Consider the following 17,307-nt stretch of genomic DNA (forward strand, 5'->3'; position numbering starts at 1 on the left):
TTTAAAAGGAATTGCTGGGTCTCCAGGAGCCTTCTTGTCACTCAGCCACAATCCCGACTTTTACAGCCCATAGTTAAGGCAACTTTTCTTCCCAGCTCTGGAGCCCTGGTCTTGGGGTCCGCTGTGAGGCTGAGACCCATTGTTTCTCACTGGAGGCCTTAGAGATCTCCCTCCTAATTAATATAATGCCAAATGTGAGTATCAGATTATCCTGTTCACTGCCTCCACCCCCATACTGGTCCAATGCACTTCTTTATTTCTCTAGTTGTAGGACTTCCATTCAGTCAGATTTCAGGTGGTTCTGAATGATGGTTGTTCTGTATTTTAGTTGTAATTTTGATATGTTTGTGGAAGGTGGTGAATATTGGATTTTACCTATGCCTCCATCTTGCTTCTCTGAAACTCATTTGATATTTTAGTATGTCAGGTTATTTTTCTGATTTATGGCTATTTGGTTAATTTAAAGATTCTCCCATAAGCCCACTGCATATGCTGATGTATTTTAAAATAAATTTTAGGGACTATATATTAAGTTTTCAACAACTAATCTCTTTAAAGATATATTTATGGTATATATTACTAAATATAATTCTTCTGGAGGCTGAAGTAAATATTTGGTGTATTTCCTTAATTACTGATATAATAAAATATTAATTATAGCATACTTTTAAAAAATTCATAACGCATCCACATTTATAAAACTATATAAATTCACTAACGTAATGTAGATATTAATTCAACGTGTTTTTTTTGAGTATTGTCTACATGGAATTGTCTTAACCTGTGTGGAATAGAACTGTCTGCCAATGGCCTACGGGCCAAATCTGATCTGCCACCTGCTTTTGTAAATAACATTTCTTGAAACACAGACCCACCCATTCATTCATTTATATCCATGAGTTCTTTCTCTCTAGAATGTAGTATTATATATTTGCAACAAACCAAATAGCCATAATAATAAAAACATTTATTAGCTGTCTCTATACAAAAAAAAAAAAAAGCCTAACTTTCTTATGGAGGATAATGTGCACATGCAGGAAAATATTCTTTATGAGTGATAAAAAGAGAATATCAGAACTATTGTGATAATCAGAAAAGCCATTATGTAAAACATATCTTAGTGCCAATATTAGTGCATATTTAAATGTTTTATAGATGTTTACCATGAAATTGAGTTAAAATGTATTCATTAATATGCACTGAAATCATATTGTAAGCAAATCAGTTAGGTGCTTACATAAATGTGGAAAGAATACTTTCTGAATTTCATCTGTCATGTTACTTAAAGTATAAAAAATATAGTAAAATTTATGGCTAAGTATGATCTTTATTTTTTTTTAAATATATTTTATTGATTTTGTACAGATAGGAAGGGAGAGAGATAGAGAGTTAGAAACATCGATGAGAGAGTCATCGATCAGCTGCCTCTTGCACACCCCCTGCTGGGGATATGCCCGCAACCAAGGTACATGCCCTTGACCGGAATCGAACCCAAGACTCTTCAGTCCCCAAGCCGACGCTCTATCCATTGAGCCAAACCGGTTTCGCCTAATCTTTATTTTTTTAAATAATATTAGAAATATTACTTTACTTTCCCATCTTAAATTGGTCATACTTCCTGTTTAACAGTGTAATAACAGGTTTGTAATGATAACTATATGTGATCATCCATAAAGTGGTGGTAAGATATTGGATTCTAAATATATTTTGAGGTATAGTTAACCTGGTTTCCTCACTAACAGAAAATGAATGTGAGAGGAGTCAAGGGTGATTATAGATTATAAATAGATATATAAATAGATAGGTTGATAGATATAGGTATATATATATATATATTTTTCTTTTACAAAAATAGTGAGAAGATAGAGTGACTTTTGACATACTTGGATAATTCTGTGTGACATAGACTTTACAGAAAAGGATCAGGAGATCATTTTCAAATATGTTAACTATAACTATTTAAACTATATATGAATGATATTATATCCTAGATACTTAACGTGTAAAAGCATGCATGGATGTCTGCATGGTATATTTGAATAGGATAAGATGACACAGTGTGACAGACACTGCATTATAAAGTTTTCATAAACATTAAAATGAACCCATGGGAATAAATGGCAGAAACTAATTTAACTCATGTTAATTTCATCGCACCTCAGTTTCCCATATTAAAACATAAATTAAATTTGAGATATTTACTTAGGATTTCAGAATGAGATCAAAATGATTTATTTTAAGAATGTAGAGAGATGAAATGAATATTTCCCAAAATGAAAACTTAGATTTAAATATATTTTCAAAACAGCAAATATGTAACATTTCCCATTATTTCACTATGGTGTAATAAAGTCAATTTGATTTCCCAACTGAATGCACATTCCCATATCCTTTTATTTATGTGATGAAGAAGTGAGTGCATTATAATTTATAATTACACTGTGTAGTTATCACTAGGGAAGGACTAAATATATATATATATATATATATATATATATATATATACTTGTTTAAAAAATTTCTTTAAAATTCCAAGTCAACTTTAATTAATATTATATTTATTCCATGTTACTTGTTCCTTGGGGTAAATAAAGTAGATTGTATAACTTTATTAGTTGTTTCATGAATGACAAAACAAAACTTCATTTTAAATAAAATTAAATTAAGATTAAATTAGTATTTTAAAAGACTGTTTATTTTTGCCCATGGTGCAGAAATAAAAAAAACTCCCTCCCTTGAAAAAAGTACATCACAAACTCCAATTCCCACAACATTAGAATTGATTACTTAATGTATTTTAATTTTAGGTTGTCATCTAAAAAATGAAACCTATTTTCCTGGCCAGGCAATTATATAGGAATGTACACAAGATGCTGAATAAAGTATATCATTTTATTTATGCATAAAAGCAAGTCTGGAATTATGAATATTCTGTTTTGATAACTGAACAAAATTATCTCAGTTACTAATAAATGTATTCCATATTTAAACTACTCTAAACAAGTATATATTCAACTTCTAATAGAATAATATCATAGTGGCAAGATGGTATAATAAGAAAAACCAGCTATGGGTTTATTGTACTACTAGAGGCCTGGTCCACAAAATTCGTGCACAGGAGGGGGGTGGGGTGTACCTCAGCCCCACCTGCACCCTCTCCAATCTAGGACCCCTCTAGGGATGTCCAACTGCCCTTTTAGACCCAATACTAATATGAATGGGCCTAAATGGGCAGCTGGACATAGGACTGCTGGGTCCCAATTGCTCGCCTGCCTGCCTTCCTTATCGCCCCTAACCACTTCAGCATGCCAACCTGATAACCCCTTAACCACTCCCCTGCCAGCCTGATTGCCTCTAACTGCCCTCCCCTGCTGACCTGGTCACCTCTAACTGCTCTCCCCTGCAGGCCTGGTCACCCCTAACTGCCCTCTCCTGCAGGTCTGATCTCTCCCAACTGCTCTCCCTTGTAGACCTGGTTTCTCCCAACTGTCCTCCCCTGCTGGCCATCTTGTGACAGCCATCTTGTGTCTACATGGGGGCAGCCACCTTGTGTGTTGGAGTGATGGTCAATTTGCATATTACTCTTTTATTATACAGGATAGAGGACAGGTGCATGGGTGGGGGCCGGCTGATTTGCCCTGAAGAGTGTCCCAGATCAGAGTGGGGGTTCCCTTAGGGTAAGGGAATCCGGGGTAAGGGCCTGTGGTGATTTGCAGGCCGGCTATGCCTGCTGACGACTCAAGTGGAGGTCCTGGTATCTGGGATTTATTTATCTCCTATAATTGAAACTTTGTAGCTCTGAGTGGAGGCCAGAGCAGGCCAGGATGGGCAAAAAGCTTGGCTTCCTCCATTGCTGGGGAAACCCAAGCCTCCTGCTAACTCCATAGCTGCAGCCATTTTTGTTGGGATTTATTTACCTTCTATAATTAAAACTTTGGAGCCTTGAGTGGAGGCTAAAGCATGCCAGGAAGCTTGGCTTTCTCCATCGCCAGGGAAAACCCAAGCCTTCTGCTCTCTCCAGCTCTGTTGCTCTCGACATTTTTGTTGGGATTTATTTATCCTCTATAATTGAAACTTTGTAGCCTTGAGTGGAGTCCAGGGCTGGCCAGGGTGTGCATGAAGCTTGGCTTCCTCCATTGCTGGGGAAACCTAAGCCCCTTGCTCACTCTGTGGCTGCAGCCATCTTGGTTGGGATAATTTGCGTATTTGCTTTTGGGTGTGGCCGGGTATGGTCAATTTGCATATTGCTCTTTTATTAGATAGGATAACTGCTGCTTCAAACTCTCAATTGTCCTATTCATATGACTCATTGATTCACAGACTTTTCAACATCAGAACTGTCAGATAGCTAAAAAACAATGTTTACCAAATAGATGTGTAATTTGATATAAAATTTTATGTGCTTTTAATATATGCAAAAATGTTAATCATAAAATGAATTTAATCTTGTTAAACATCTTTTTAAATGTTATTGTGTAACAACTAGAGGCCTGGTGCATGAAATTTGTGGATGGGGGAGAGATCCCTCAGCCTGGCCTGTGCCCTCTTATAATCCTGGACCCCTCTGGGTTGTAAGACTGCTTGTTTAGAGGTTAGAAAAAACCTTGTGGGAGAAAAACAAAAAACAAAAACAAAAACAACAACAACAACAACAATAAAAAACAGGCCAATTCAGTGAGGGTGGGTTTTGAGGATCTAGGGTTAACTTTCTGAGCGATTTTCCAGGCCGGGGAAGAGGGGAGGAAGGAGTGAGTGTGTGTGTGTGTGTGTGTGTGTGTGTGTAAAAGAGAGAGAGACCCCACAAAGACTCCAGACTATTTTGTTCTAAAGCACAAAACTTTGCTTTCCCCACATTTATTTCATGTCTAAACGAAAACTATCGTATACTATAAACAACATGTATTAGAGAAGAATGCAGCCTTAAAGCAAAGGGTAGGATTGTCAGAAGTGAGTAACTCCTCTTATGACCCCAGCTGTAGCTCCTCAAGGACTGCCTCTTTGAGAATCCATTTATCTCTTGGCATGTGGGAGGTTAGGGGGCACAGCATTATCCTGGGAGGGGAAGGTCATGGGGACTGCACCCATGGTATTCACCCCAAGTTTCATTTCCTCACCCTCCTGGGACACTTTCCATTCAACCACTGATTCAGTTAATGGGGTCAGAGATCTGCAGCTGAGAGCTTCCAGGTAGAGAGCTCACTTACTGACTTTGCCCTAGCTGTTTTGGTTCAGTGGATAGAGTATCAGCCTAAAGTCTGAAGAGTCCTGGGTTCAATTTCAGTCAAGGGCACATGCCCAAGTTGTGGACTCAATCCCCTGTAGGGGGCATGCAGGAGTCAGTCAATCAATGATTCCCTTTCATCATTAATGTTTCTATCTCTCTCTCCCCTTTCCTCTCTGAAATCAATACAACTATATTTTACAACAACTAGCTGACATCAGAAGCAAGCCCCTTTGCCAGGGGCTGCAACTTCTTGGATGCTGGGTGGTAAATGGAGAATCCATGAAAGGTTGTGGATGTATAAGAGAGTCTTTATTATAGAAGCCAATGGCCCTGTAGCCATTTCTAACAAGGAGCCACTAGAGAAAGCAGTTCTCCAACATATGAGCTATTATCTGAGCAGCTGCGCCCTGCCTCTGGACCACAGCCTCTCATAGTAGCCCCATCTGAGCTCTCCCCAGCATAGTAGCTCTATCTGAACTCCCCGAGTGCTCTAGCCACAGTAACATACTTTTTAAAAATATATATTTTATTGATTTTTTACAGAGAGGAAGGGAGAGGGATAGAAAGTTAGAAACATCGATGAGAGAGGGACATCAATCAGCTGCCTCCTATACACCTCCCACTGGGGATGTGCCCACAACCAAGGTACATGCCCTTGACCGGAATCGAACCCGGAACCCTTCAGTCCGCAGACTGATGCTCTATCCACTGAGCCAAACTGGTCTTGGCACAGTAACATACTTTAATACTACTTAGAAAAAAGAGCCTGTCCCCCAAAAGTGACATTAATCGTTTGGGTTATTGAAGGGCATGCTAATGCAATGTGCCATGAGATTGCTGTGTCCTTGCACGTGAGAGGGTGGGAGGCCATCAACCAGGGGAAGGAAGGCCCTGACTGGCCAACCTCCTGTCCATTTTAGCCTTGAACATTCTGATTAAGATTTCCACACTCAACCCTAGTTGATTTGGCTCAGTGTATAGAGTGTTGGCCTACGGACTGAAGGGTCCTGGGTTTGATTCTGGTCAAGGGCATGTGCCCAGTTTGAGGGCTTGATCCCCAGTAGGGGGCATGCAGAAAGTAACCAATCAAGAATTCTATCTCATTATTGCTTTTTCAATCCCTCTCTCTCCCTTTCCCTTCCTCTCTGAAATTATACATATATATATATATATATATATATATATATATATACACACACACACACACACACACACACACACACACACACACACACACACATATATATATATATATATATATATATATATATATATATATATATATATATATATATGATTTCCATGCTTAGACATGCTTACAGTGTCCTTGGACATCCAGCATACACTGGCATGGTCCCCACACTGATTTTTACTTGAAATAGATTGCAATACGCATGCCTTGCTTTGTCCTAATGTTTACCTTCCTCTAAAGCATTTAAATTCAAGGTACCTTTGTAATATCAAAATTATACAAAGCATTGCACTACAATTGACTGATTATGTTAAATAATGTTACATGTTCCTGTAGAACTATTCCTAAATGCTTTAACAAAATGTATGCTAGAGGTCTGAGATAACACTTATAAGTGGCTACCTTAATGAATTTTCTGGTTTTTTATTTCTCTCTGACATATTAGATATTCCCTCCAAAAAGCCATACCACATTTTAAACTCTCTGCTACTAAGAAAATTCTAAAACTAGGTAAGTTTCCTTGCATTTTTGAAATTAAAGTATTCCAGTCCTCTCATTTATCTCCTAAACTGCTTAAAAGATTCGTAGCTTTGGATGAGTATCAGCTCAGACAATGCATTTCAGCTGATTTAGGCAAAACTGCAAGCAGCATTGCCACTCAGTATTTAAAGTTCTGAATATCAACATGTCTGTGATGGATGAGTGCTCTAAGGAAGCCATAGAAATCCCTGATAACAGAATTACAATGGGATCCACTAGGATTTGAAGTCTCTAGAAAAAAACAAAAACAAAAAAAATGCTTTCTTTTTGAATAGCAGCTCTTGGTCTAGTAATATAACCTAAAGATTGAATGACCAGTCCTGGAATGCTAGGTCCATGGTAACTTATACAAGGTATAACAATACCGACTGGCATTCCATCATCAGGTTGATGGACATTAATTTGCATCCTCTCCCATAAATGATACTAAGGGCAATTGCCTATGGCTAGTTGACTTGCGGGGGGAAGTGGGGAAGAGAGGAGGGCAGCACGAAAGGGACTATAATATGGTTCACAGATCAATCTTTTTGAAATGCTGAAATCAGCTGAAAGAGGATTGTTGCTATGGTTCAATTTAAAGCAAAGGTGATCTATAAATGGAGAGGGAATAAATGTGAGCAGAGTATATTATTGCTAGTTTTTCTGGAAATAAAGAGGATGAGATAAAGATCTATACTAATGCACTCTAAGTGACTACATAATAGTTTGAATAGGGACTTGGAGGAAATAAGATTGCAAGACTAATGAGAAGGAGACTAGCACAATGTTTTGAGGGTAACTACTAAAAACAGGTTTGGTTTGTAAGAATATTCTTCTCTGACATGAATTCTTTTCATAGATCCCCACTATGGACATGTTCACTGATCAAATTAAAGGTGATGTCAAGTCTCCTAATGGTTAAATTAGTCAGAATCAATATGTGTTGCATTTAACTGAGAATCCTGTCTTATAAACATATTTTCACAAAGACAAATATCTTTTAAGTACATTCTGTATGAAGATCAAGAAAGTAAATATGTATTAAATTTTAATGTGTTTTAAATTTTTTCTACATCAATGTGACTGTATTTACCTCAGACAAAATATGTAATACATCATGTGCGTAATCTAAAAGTAAGAATTACAAATTTCCCAGAGCCTAGTGAAATAATATTTTTTTCATAAAAAATATCTGAACTTACTCAACTCTCCATTGTGAAATAAACAGTTATTGGCATATTCTGTGAAAGAAATATAGGTGTTTTACAGAATACCAAACAAGTATTGATCTCTAGCAGTATTATGAACAAAGTAAGCATTGATATTACAACAGTGTTACTTTACCCTTCAGTATTGGCATTATATTTAGCCATAAAAGAATCAGATAGTCTTGAGGTGTCATTTTCTTATTATTTAAGAATACCTATTTCTACAGAAGACTCATACCCACAAATTTATAAGGATGTGACTTCAGATGATACAATTTTCCAAATGGTTCACAAGCACTTGTTTTAAATATGATATTTGTACTGATAATTTTACTCCTACAACTTTGCTGTTATGTCTTTGGATTAAGTTGAATGGAAATAATTATATTTTTAAATGCCATTTAAACTAGAAAGAATCACTATTTATTAAGACATAAACTAAATAAACATAAAATTAAAAGTTGTAAATGAAAATAGCTCAATCATTAAATGTATTACTAGTTTTTAAATCTCAATTTTAGAGAGAGACATAAGAACTTTATATGCTTTTATATTTGTGCTCAAACTATTACACACTATGGCAATTAAAATATTGCTGTAGTAAATAACAGAGTCATGAAGTTTATATGAAATAACTTATTAAAAGAATAATCTAAGAAGAATGTACCTTGCTTTTCAATCAAGATTTATAAAAAATATTTATAAACTAGAAGATATACATAGGTAATTTCTTTTCTTTCCTTTCTTTTTTTTTATTTAGAGTAGTTGTCTGACCAGAAAGAGAATTTGATGCCTAGGTTTTTAATTTCCATCTTTATTATAATACTGTCAATTCTTCTTACTAGTTTGTCTTCATTTAGTTTTAATTCAATATATATAGTGGTTTCCTATTTGGAACATTTTATTTCTTCCCTAACATATTTTGCAACTCTTGACTATTTTGTGAAATTGTTTATAATCTTATCAGCCAGGAATAATTCTTGCTGTATTTGTTCAATTTTACATTTGGTGAATAAGTATATTGCTAACTTTTGCTGAAATACATTTTAGTATAATTTTGTGTACTAGAAATTGGTCTATGAGTTATAGGAGATGGAGATGTGTATTCATATTCACTAATATATCCAATGTCTATATCATATCTGGTATAGTATTATAGCTCAATATATATAGATGAATGCTACCTTTAAAAACTTAGATGGTTTTTAACTTTTTTCTATTTGATGCCCCAGCAAAATTAAGTAGCAAGGTGTCTGACTCAGTAGTGTTTCAAAATGTTTGGAGAATGAACAAATAATTGACAACTATTAAAATATTAGGAGCTTGTTGCAGGAAGATTTCTGCAGCTGCAGCTGCCATCTGCCCTGCCCCCACCCCGTCCACCCTGCTCCTCCCGTGCTTTCCCTCTGGCAGCCGCCTTGCTTTCCTTTTCCTCCCTCTTCCTTCTCTGCTGTCTTCAGTCTTCACTCCTCCTTCCCTCAGTGTATGCAAGTTATGCGCCATCTTTGTTGGTGTTATTTGCATACTCACTCTGATTGGCTGTGGACATAGCGAAGGTACTGTCAATTAGCATTTTTCTCTTTTATTAGTCTAGATAAGAGGGATATACTGGATTCATATTTTTGGTGTTTAATATATTTTTTAATATGTTGTATTGATTTTTTACAGAGAGGAAGGGAGAGAGATAGAGAGCTACTGTAGAAACATCGATGAGAGAGAGATATTGACTAGCTGCCTCCTGCACATCCCCCACAACCAATGTACATGCCCTTGACCGGAATCGAACCCGGGACCCTTCAGTCTGCAGGCCCACGCTCTATCCACTGAGCCAAACTGGTTCCAGCGGTGTTTAATACTCTTGCTCATCAAACAAAAAACAGTGCCAAAATAAATGCAATCATGTGAAATACATGATTATAGTTTTTTTGTATATAAATATTATATATTTACTGTATCTTAATTCTTCTTCAGTACCCTATATTCTTTGTTCTAGCAAAGTATTGAAAAAAGTGTTTGAAATATTCTCCTGTATTTTTATACTTTAAATTGTTGTGATTCATATTGATATTGATTTGAAAGTATGGTATTCATATTATTGACAGAAGTGACTTAGATAATATTCTTTATTCCTTTGGAAGTGTACAAGCTTCAAGGGACAGCCACACCATATGATAACTCATATTTATTGAATAATAATAATGTCCCAGATACTGAGTAGTCTATCTGAAATAACACGTTATAAATCAAATTATACTATTGCATAGCAGTTATTATTCTCTTTGCTTATATATTAGAAAACTGTTACACAGAGAGTAAATAATTTGCCCAAGATAACAGAGTTAAAAAGTGTTAAATCTAAAGTATAAGGTAGACTTACTCTGGAGTTAATATTTATAACTAGAGGCCCGATGCATGAAATTGTGCAAGAGTAGGCCTTCCTTCTCCCCCCCCCCCCCCCACCCGGCTGCCTGCACCAGCTTCTCTCTGGCACCTGGGACCCAGGTTTTCATCCTGCTGCCAGCAGGCACCCAGGACCTGGGTTTCCCTTGCAGCCCTTGCTTCATCCCAAAGGTCATCCAGAAAGATGTCTGGTCTAATTAGCATATTATGCTTCTATTATTACAGATTGCTACCCTCAAATGAAGGAGTAAAGCTTCATCAGATTGATTAGAAAAAAATGAGCTTTCATGCTTTTGTCTTAGCCTGATATAAAAAAATATGCTGTTTTAAAACATTAAAATTATGACATTTTCCAGCAATTCCCAAATGTCCATAGTCTTTGCCCCATTCCCTTCTCCTCTCCACCAGACATTGCATATGCCACCACAGAACATGGTCTTTTCTAGGTAGATCCCATAGTTCATTATAGACAGTAGACTGTGCTTATATAGTAGGGAGGGCTGTAATTTCCCAGCTAGAGATGTTTTACTCATCTTGGAAGAATGGTACACAAGAACTCTCCTTCATGCCAAAAGATATTCTCCTCTGGCACTGAGCACTGAAAGTGTCACAAACATGGGCAAGAAAGACATGAGGACCCAAGACACTCTAACTCAGCCTGAAGACAGGATATGTGCAAATAATTACATGCATATTGATCTGTAATACACTGAACTCTTTTTCTGCTACAGGAGAATACCAGGAGTAATTTAGCTGTATTTTCACAAATAGCTTTAAAAAAGATACTCTTTAGTTACTTTTCAAGTGCAAATAAAATATATAAAGTTTAAGCAATTGAAACATATTCTAGTGTGTACCCCAACAATTGATTAAGCAATGAATAGGATGAAAATGTACATTGGATTGAGAAAACACATCTAAAAGAGTTCCATCAAAGTTAAAGGATTACATTTTCTGAACCTACTAAACCTTAAGTAATGAAAAGCAAAATATCCAAAGTACTCAAAAATAAATTAATATTTCTTTTTTTATGTTACAATCAAACTTTATTTGCAAACACAGGTGTTCTGTCTGCAAGCCGTCATTTACTAATGCCTGCAGCAAATGCTTTATTATTCCACTTTATTCAGTAAAAATCACATCATGTTTACTAACAATGTAAACCATAGGAGAAAAAAAAAAAAAGAATAGCTACCACTGATAGGGTGCTTACTATGTGTCAGACACTTTCTAAACATTTAATTTAATATGGACTATAATAGCTTAGTTGACATAAAACTATGGGGTACGGATTACTACATCCTTTTATCAGTAAAGAAGTTGAGGATCATAGAGATCAATTTGCCCAAAGTCACTGATAAATGATGGGACAAGATAGGGCAGTACACTAGACTAGCAATTCTGAAAAATCCCTCCTACTGAAAACTATCTAGATACTATATCAATTGCAACCAATAGGATAAATTAATATTTCAATTTTTCAAATTTATATATAATCTTTATATATAACATTATATAGTACCACCAAAGAAAGAAAAAATATTTCCCATCCTGAATTATTTAAATATCTCATATTTCTCTTGACCAAGGAAAAGTTCATATCTAGATGTTCTGAGACCAGGTTTTTCCTTAGAAACACATAATTCATAAAATGTAGAACAATTAAGATGATTAGAATCACTATATATGATAATGTTATGTATTATAATATTAACTGAATACTTAAATTATTATATATTCTGTGATAGCCAAATGCATAAAATGATATTATAAAATTCAGAAAGTGAATAATCTCATTAGCTAAGTGTTCAAATATTTTCTGGCATATTTTTCTCAGCAAACTACTTCAAAATAAGCTTCAAAAACATTTCCAGCTTCTTATGATTTTATAATACTTTCAATAGCTTCATAATAACAATCATATTAACTATAGACATACTAAAATACCTTTGTTGCATGTCAGAAATATGCCAAAATATATCTGCCAAGAGAAAACTCCCTTCATGCCATTCATCAGTATCATAAAAAGTATAAGCAAGAAATAATTTGATGTTCATTTTACAATAGGTCTTTCAAATGAGATATCCAGGCTTCTAGGACAATATGTTAGGTCTTCACCTAATATGACTCATTTTGAAGTGGATTTTGTATCTGATCAGAGCTAATAAGTAAATCTGAGATTCTACATTTATAGATAAATATGACAGACAATAAGTAGCAGAACTCCAATATTATGACTTCACAACAGTGTATTGATGATTGATGAACATGTACAATTCTGAATTTATATGTACACTCAAACCTGCAATGAGTTGTGGATAATCCTATACAATAAAGAAGTGATATGCAAATTGACCATCACACCCTCACACAAGATGGCCATCCCTATGTGGTCACAAGATGGCCACCACAAGATGGCTGGCAAGGGAGGGCAGTTGTGGGTGATCAGACCAACATGGGAGGGCATTGGGGGTGACCAGGCCAGCAGAGGAGGGCAGTTGGGGGCAACCAGGCTGGCAGGGGAAGGCAGTTAGAGGTGACTGGGCCTGTAGGGGAGGGCAGTTGGGGGCAACCAGACCTGTAGGGGAGGGCAGTTGGGGGTGACTGGGCCTGCAGGGAAGGGAGTACAGTTAGGGGGAACCAGGCCTGCAGGGGAGGGCAGTTGGGGACAATTGGGCCAGCAGGGGAGCAGTTAGGCATCAATCAGTCTGGGAAGGTAGTGTTTAGGGGTGATTAGGTTGGCAGGCAGAAGCAGTTATGGACAATCAGGCAGGCAGGCAGGTGAGTGGTTGGGAGCCAGCAATCACAGATTGTGAGAGGAATATACAACTGCTGGTTTAAGTCTGATCCAACAGAGATTGGGCCTAATCTGGCAGTCAGACATCCCCTAAGGGGTCCCAGATTTGAGAGGGTGCAAACTGAGCTGAGGGACAACCCTCCCCTGCCCAGTGCACAAATTTCATGCATTGGGCCTCTAGTAGTAAATAATGTATGCAGCAAATCCCTTTTGATGGATTCAGTTATTTCCCTGAATTGGACTGTTCATTTATAATAACGAGATTTTCAACAAGAATCCTTTTTATAAACCTGCCACATTGTCTTTTCAGGGGGAGAAAATTGAAATATGGGATGAGAAATATAGACAAATTTAGAAGTTAAATATTAATTAAGTAAACTATTTCAGATAACTTATAAGGAAATGGACAGTTTGCATAGTTATATAAATTAAGTATAATATAGATTAAATGTATACACTAAAATAAAATTAATCATTAAAGTAAGAACATATTTCAGTAGCATCTGTATGAGGAATGTAAACAAAACAGAAAATAAAATAAAATACTGAGTACCTGGCTATATGACAAGCTAATAAATTTAATTATACTAAGTAAATAGCAACTGCTATGTTAATGAATCCAGATAATGTAGAATTATTTCATGCTAATTTTTCAGTATGAAATGTTCTCTGTACTCCACTCTTTATAATATATTTGGAAATATCCAGATACATAAATGATCACTTAGTAGCTTTGTTCAAGGGTAAGAGCTATTTTTGACCAAATAACACCTTTTCCTGGGCTAGGGAACTGCTTGTACCGGCCTCCACTGTCCAAACTAGGTCCTGGGTGGTATTTAATTTGGAAGCAAGCAGCTGTCTTGCTACATTGTACAATTGTTTTTTTTATGATCAGCCTTTTCAGAAAAAGATATTTATCTATTTTAGAAGCTAAAAAGGCTGATGTATATTCTCAACTACTAACTGGACAACTAAAGTATCTTCAAGTCCCCTTTTTTACTTCTGAGCCTCATGCTCTCTGCCATCTCTTTTGTCACATATTTATGAAAGGCTCAGTGAATTAATTTATATAAATAAATACAAATGAAAGAAATCATAAGGTGTGACTTTTGTGTAGCTTTTCCTTTACAGTTGAATTGAATAGCCAAGCTTCAGGACTCAGTAGTAAAGAAAAATAACAGATCCTTAATATCATGAGCGGCTTCTTAGAACTTTAGAAAGTGCCTCTAGGCAGCTAGCACAACAACACTTGATCCAAGTACCTAAAGATCAGATACCAAAGACCGCTAGTAGGTAAACTTGGCATAATATGTAGTTATTTCAAATCCTAAAACAAGAATGAAGAAAATAAGAAAGGAAATTAAAATAATTTATTTTATAAAGCTGGAATTTAGTTGCAAAAAAAAATAATCCTTGAAAAATGGGAGAATTCATATAAAGTATTACCATTAATTTAAACCTATTAATTGCTTAGATATTTAATTGTCACATATTCATTTACTGAACACATTATTAATGGACCATCTGCAATGTTTAGGGTATTTTGGTATACAAATGTAAGTACATTAGAATATTTACCTGCCCTCATGAAGACTATGTATTGTAGTAGGGAAAAGATATATTTTATTTTTTAATTTTTTAAATCCTCACTGGAGGATATTTTTCCATTGCTTGTAGATAGAGGAGATAGGAGAAATATTAATGTGAAAGAGATACATTGATTGGTTGCCTTCTCCATGCTCCCCTACTGGACCAGGGATGGAGCCAGCAACCTAGGAGAATGCCCTTGACCAAGAATCAAACCTGTGACCCTTCAAGGTGAAGGTCAACACTCTAACCACTGAGCTAATCAAGCCAAGCCAGGAAGATATGTAACAATGCTGCTCAAACTCCATAACTCTGTCTTTCTTTTAATATTTGTGTTTTTTCTCCCCATGATACCCACTTTCACAGAATTTTCACTAAAACTCATATCTACTCTTATTATTCAAGGTATTCCATTATCGTTCTTCTATTAAAAGAAAGTTAGCCTAAATCCTGAATCCCTATTTTAAGAGATTTTCACTTTATTTTTTGTTTTAAATAATATAGAATTAGTCCAATATAAAAATCATTCTAGAACTCACATTTCATTCTTCCCAGATCACCACTTAAGCTGGTAAATATTTCCATATAATCTTTAACAAGGGTCTTAGACCTGGGAAGTATGTTTCTCCAACATAAATGTGTGGGTATTGTAGGTAGGCAATATGACTGGGGAGGGGTCACTCTTGGACAGGGGGTGGGGACTCTTTTTTTTTTTTTTTTTTTTTTTTTGCCAAGGGCCATTTTGCTATTTATAGAATCCTTTGTGAGCCATACAACATTATCAAATTAATAGTTAATCTGCTATATTTTCAAACTTTTAATTAACTCACCCCTAATGCCTTGGCAGGGACAGACCAAATGATTTTGTGAGCCTTATACAGCCTGTGGGCCTGACACACTCCACACCAATGCTGTTGGCATTTAAAGGGGTAGGAGATAACAAACTAAATGGCCTGCTACATGGGATCAACAAAATAGAAGAGGATTGCTCTATCCAAAACCAATAGCACATCTGTAAAGAATCTCATGCAAGCTCTCATGTTTTCATGATTTCTACTTTGTTCTCCCTTGGAAAATAATCTTTCCCATCGTCCCACAATCCAGAAAGATTTCTTCCCTTTTGTCCATGTCAACATCAAAATGTCAATATTGTACCATTTAGAAAAATTATCTTTTTTTTTAAAAATGAAAATAAAGGAAATTTATTACCTGTATACAGTACAGTAGTACGGTAGTTGTCAACACAAACCAGACAAACTGTGAATCCTACAGTATCAAGAATTTACTCATTTATTCAATGACAATCATGTCATCATCTTCTGGAACATCATCATAACAATCCAATTTGAATTTTTTGGTGAATTTCTTGTGACTCCATTTCTTTCAGAATCAGTGGACCAAATCTCTCATGTTTAGCAATAGTACTGTCTTTAAATGAGTACTTCTTGTCAAAGTAGCCTTCTCGCAGTGCATTTGCAATGCAACTGTCAGTGATTTTCTCCCATGAATTCTTCACCCAAGTCACAACTTCTTGCAGTTTAGGTTTCACAAAGTTTCCACGCTGATTTCTCTCCATTCTATTTTCAATGTAGTCATTAATTTCCATGCGCAAATTGTCTTTGAATGGCTTGCTTATTGCAATATCAAGAGTGTGCAGATAGGCCATCATTCCTGCGGGAATCATTATCTGATCTATTTTTCTTTCGTAAAGAAATGTCTTCATGTCTTTAGTGTGGTGAGTACTGACTGCATCCCAGACTAGCAGACCTCTTTGGCTCCCTCGCATAACAAGCAGCAGCATTAAATCAATCCACTTCCTTATAACTGCTTGTGTGGCCCAGGCTTTTTCAGTTTCAAGAATAAAAACGCCAAAAACACGTTCAATCTTTTCCTTCTTGCCCTTAGAAATGATTAAAGGTGGGATTTTAGTGCCATCCAGACAAATTGACAAAATACAGGAAACACGTGCACTTTTGTAAGCAGTGGAGGGAATGTACACTAAGGAGGCACCCCACTGTTTAATTGTTGTTTGAGATGATTGGCCCATAAACACTGCAGTTTCATCCATAGCAATCATGTTGGAAAGACTGTATTTAGAGAAGTCAGCATCATCAATAAAGGACTTGAATGGAAGTGCTCGCTTAATAACTTGAGTATCTTCCAACCTAAACAATGTTGTACCGGTAGATCTTCTTAAAGACAGTTTAGAAAAATTATCTTTATTGTTAAAAGTACTATAAATGTCCCCCACTTTTTTTTTTATATAAAATATCTTTTACTGATTTTGTACAGAGAGGAAGGGAGAGAGACAGAGAGTTAGAAACATTGATGAGAGAGAGTCATTGATCAGCTGCCTCTTGCACACCCCCAACTGGGGATA

Source organism: Pipistrellus hanaki (assembly GCF_964339955.1).
Source record: "Pipistrellus hanaki genome assembly, chromosome: 3".
Classification (NCBI taxonomy): Eukaryota; Metazoa; Chordata; class Mammalia; order Chiroptera; family Vespertilionidae; genus Pipistrellus; species Pipistrellus hanaki.